The 4,986-nt window shown below is 34.1% G+C and overlaps 1 pseudogene; it reads left to right on the plus strand.

The window, feature by feature from the left end:
• Nucleotides 1-245: 245 nt before the first annotated feature.
• On the plus strand, nucleotides 246-4,250 carry LOC107894429 (pentatricopeptide repeat-containing protein At5g18390, mitochondrial-like; annotated as a pseudogene).
• Nucleotides 4,251-4,986: the final 736 nt, after the last annotated feature.

Here is a 4,986-nt window from a genome sequence, read left to right on the forward strand (position 1 = left end):
GTTCTATAAAAGATGAGGATGCTGCTATTGCCACGAAAAAGATGGCAGCAAGAAATCCCAAGGACAATGTGAGTTTCATAAAGCCAAGACAACAGCTTTCATGGGAGCCAAGGAACTCAAGCTTGGGGCATCCAAAGCCATAAAATGGGTCAAGAATAAATCCCAAAAAGAAAGAAAAAAAAACTCCAAAGGAATATACAGATATCCACCGGAACATAGTTTTTTCTCATTAGAAAATAATAGTAATGGGTGCCTATGACGATGGGCCTGGATGGAGCGATGCTAGGAGGATTGGAGATGGGGTGGAAAAGCAATGGCACAATGGTCAGTTTGGGTATCGGATGGAGTGGTTAGATGTAAGAGTGAGTGTTCCATCGAATCGAATCAAATCGAATGAAAAACATTTTAAGTTTATGGAGTTGATGAATCATATTTTATCATTCTAATTCAATTTAAAGCTTTCTTGAATCAAGTCAAATGAGATGAAATTCGATTCGATTCGAATCGAATTTAATTGAATATATTTAATTCAATTCGAATCGAATTGAATTGAATATATTTATTCGAGTTAAATTAAAAAAAATAACTTTGGGTCCTTATAGCTACTGCCACCCACCATAATCAAATTTGTTATTAATTTTCATCCCTTCATAATTTATTTATTAATATTTTATATATGGATTAGCTTTTCTTCTTGCTTAGTTGTTTCAATTATCATCTGATTCTTGTCAGCATGTATTTTGCAATTAAAAAATATATTAAGTGTATAAAGTGTTATTTTTTAATAAAAATTATTTTAAAGGTAAAATGTGAAATTGATACCAATATAAAATTTTAACACGAATATTTTATGAAATCATCAATAATTCAATTTTAACAAAAATTGATCCAGATTCAGCATGAGTAAACAATTCAATAATATAAATAATACCAAATGTAAAATTTAATTCAATAATATAAATAGTAGACATAAATTTGGAAAAAAAATTTAAAGTTTAGGAGGAAATAATTTTTTTTATAGGAAAGGAAAAGGAAAAAAATTAAGGGTTTCGGGGAAGTAAAATTTATTAGGAGACATTGAAAGTTTTAAGGAAAAAGAAAAAGGAAAAAAATTTTGGGATTTGGGAGGAAATAAAATTTTTGGGAGGAAATAAAATTTTTAGGAGAAAGTAAAAGGGTTTGTAAGGGGGTTGAGGGGAAGGGAAGTAAAATGATTTGATATTTAGTTTATTCGAGTTATTTGAATTTGAAATTTTAACTCGATTCGAACTCGAACTTCGAAAAAAATTTAAGTTGATTCGATTAACTTAATTAATTCGATTTGAAAATTCTGGAATTTGAAAAAAATTGATTTTTTGAGTCAAATCAAATTTTATTCACCCCTAATTGAGGCGTGTGTCCAAGAGTAATTAGATGGTGCAGCTGAGAAGAAAGTCTATGCAATAAACAAGGACGAAGATGGTGAAGAATGATTTTGATAGGATGACAAAAAGGTTTGACTTATGTTAGAGGGAAAATTTGACCCAAAAAATATGTAAAATTAATGGGTGACTAAAATGAAAATTTCTTCGACAACAGTGATCAAATTGTAAGTATTTTTATGACTAAAATGAAAGATTCGAAAAGGCTTGATGGCCAACTAGACAGTTTACCCTAAAACAAATTACAACAAAGATTTTTTTTCTTGTAAGTGTTGGATTTAATCCAAATCAGCCCCTCACAAGTAGACTATTTAATCCAATGGGTTTACTCAGTTCAAGGCCCAATACCCAAACTTCATATTTTCCTTTGGTTTTTAAGTGTCTCTAAAGTCTTCACGCTCTCACTCTCTGCAATATCCATCTCCAGCAGCCACTGAGAAAGGAGGTGTGTTCTTTATTTTTATTTTTTTTCTCATGTATTTTCCTTCTTTTCCATTTTACTTCCAACTCCAACTCTCAAGCTTGTAGATTTAATTGAGTTATTCAAAGCCTCTACCTTTAAGCTTCTGCTCGATTTTCTTTAAGATTGTCAATCTCTTCTTTGATATAGGAAGTTATATACATGGGTTAAAAGTGATGAATTTATTAATGGGTATTTAGCTTTAATGGCTAAAACTAACTTCTTTTCTTAGAAAATGTCATTTTCAATTATTGAGCTTTGCTTTCTCAAACTGGATTATGTTTAATAGTTGTATCCAACTGTTAAACTATGCAGACAATTTTATGAAGCTATTTGTTTTATGTTATTTGGTTTTTTTTCTTCTTTAATTGTTTTGTTTCTATGGGTTACCTACGATGCCTTGTTGCTAAAAGATGAAAACATGCTCAATTTGAATGAACATGAGAGTGGAACAAGAAATTTACAAATTCAGTTCATTGTTCAATTTTGGATATCAAACAAGTTGCTAATGTGAAATGATTTTAAGAAATGCCATTTTCTGATGCTCAGTATACCATTTTTAAGCATTTCTCTTTGATGTTAGCGAAATGTAGCTCAAATTCTTTTTCCCTAGAGGGCTAGGTCTAAAGAAGCAACAACTGCAAAACGTAGGGCTCATAGAAGTGAACTTAATATGTTTATATGTTAATGTATGATAAGAGTGAGTTTCTTTACAATTGATTTTAGTCATCTTGTCTTGTTTCCTTTTCGATGTGGTACATGTTATTGGTATTTTCTGTTTATTCCTTGTTATAGTACGGAATTTCTTTGAACTTGCAGCATAATATTCCTCTATTGGTTTAGTCAATTAATGAGTATCAAGGTGGAAATGGAGGTTACTGGACTGTAATTTCTACTGCAAATGCTCCGGTCTGCACAGTTGCTCTTCAAATATAGAATAGATCCCAGAACATTCTCTGTTCCTTTAGGACCCTAACCTCAGTAAATTCTCTCCAAGGTACTTCTGTTTCGAAAGATGACTATTTTGCACCTATCCACCACATTTCCAACATCAATCGTCGTGAAGTACATCCAGAGGGCACTCTCAACCGCATGAACCTTTCTATGAACTCTAAACTTGTATTCCGCGTACTTCGTTTCTGCTCAAACTCCCCTACAGAATCTCTTCGCTTCTTCTCATGGGCCTGTTCCCACTACACCCCACCTCTATCGAATTTAAGGAGCTAGTCAAGATCCTCATTCTCCATAGGAAGTATGAATCCATGTGGACAACCATTCAAAAAATGAAAAAGCAGTAGCTTAGCCTTTCTTGTGATACCCTTTCTTTTATCATTGAAGAGTATGGGAAGAACGGCCTCATAGACCAGGCTGTGGAAGTTTTCAACAAAAGTACTAATTTATGTTGCAAACAGACCGTTAGCGTTTACAATTCATTGCTCTTTGCACTTTGTAAGGTGAAGATGTTCTATGGAGCATATGCATTAATCCGGAGGATGATTAGGAAAGGTGAGGTACCAGACAAGAGGACATACACAGTTCTGGTGAATGGATGGTGTTTCTCCAGGAAGATGAAGGAAGCGCAAGCCTTCTTGGAGGACATGAGCAAGAAGGGGTTTAATCTTCCGGTTCGAGGTCGAGATTTGTTGATAGAAGGTTTGTTGAATACAGGTTATCTTGAATAACCAAGGAAGGGTTTGTGCCTGACATTGCTACATTTAATTCTTTGGTGGAAACAATCTGTAAAACTGAGGAGATTGATTTCTGCATCGATATGTATCATAGTGTTTGTAAATCGGGGCTTTGTCCGGATATTAATACTTACAAAATATTGATACCTGCAGCTTCAAAAGTCTGTAGGATTGACGAGGCATTTAGACTTTTAAATAATTCAATTGAACAAGGTTATAAACCATTCCCTAGTTTGTATGCACATATAATCAAAGGCTTGTGTAGGAAAGGGCAGTTTGATGATGCATTTAGCTTTTTCGGTGAAATGAAGATCAAGGGTCATGCTCCAAACAGACTGGTCTATACAATGTTGATAACAATGTGTGGACGTGGAGGCAGATTTGTAGAGATAGCAAATTATTTGGTGGAGATGACTGAGTTGGGATTAGCACCAATTTCAAGGTGCTTTGATATGGTTACCGATGGTTTAAAGAATTGTGGGAAGCATGATCTGGATAAGAGGATAGAGCAGTTGGAGGTTTCCCTTCGATGTGTTTGATTCTGCAATTGAGAATTGAAGACTATAGCAAACCCCATTGTCACAATACTTGACAGCTCAATGTAGCTATTAACTTCTGAAAGGTCAGTTGTTTCGAGATTCGTTTACTTCTAATTTAGTTTCGATTCATTCTTATTTTTGACCTTGTTCGATACTAGTTATACATTTTAAGTTCTACCACACAAAAGTCTCATTGAGAATTACTTGGTTACTTCTGTCTCTCATATTTCTGCATTTAAGCTTCGACCAATTTACTTAATGAGGCTTGATGCAAGTCCTTTCAAGAACAATTGTGTCAAGTTGCTCTTTGATGCGGTCGTTAAGAGCACCAAAAATATCCTATTTCCTGTAAAATAGTAAAAATAACAGTAAAGGAGAAGTAGGGTCGAACCCTCAGGGACCGGATTGTACAAATGCTCGTTTTTTGAAATCCTGGACAATTTCTTGGCCAAGAAAACCTGCGTTCCTGAAAAATAAAAAAAATAAAATTAAGAATTTCAATTTGGAAAAATAAAATAAAAACAGAATTTAAAGTGAATTGAAATTGCGAAATTATATAAATTGCGGAAATTAAAATGAAGAATATAAAAATAAACAGAGTTTGGGGAAAAGGAAGTTTCTTATGTGGCGAGATTTCAACCTTCGGTTGTCTCATTCCATCTTGTGTTCTATAATTGACTTTTAAGTAACCCTTCTCGAGTAGGATAAGCCAGTTATAGTGGAAGAGGACACCTACGACCACCAGCTCCAAGGATTTAGACTTAAAATTTGGCGGAGCCGGACTCTAGCCAATAATCGCTTTTTTGGGACTATCTTCTGCTAGATCATCACTTCTACCACGCCGTTTTGTCTCTTGGATTCGCTAACCTCTGATGCAG

The sequence above is a fragment of the Gossypium hirsutum genome, chromosome A13 (genome assembly GCF_007990345.1).
Source record: "Gossypium hirsutum isolate 1008001.06 chromosome A13, Gossypium_hirsutum_v2.1, whole genome shotgun sequence".
Lineage (NCBI taxonomy): Eukaryota > Viridiplantae > Streptophyta > Magnoliopsida > Malvales > Malvaceae > Gossypium > Gossypium hirsutum.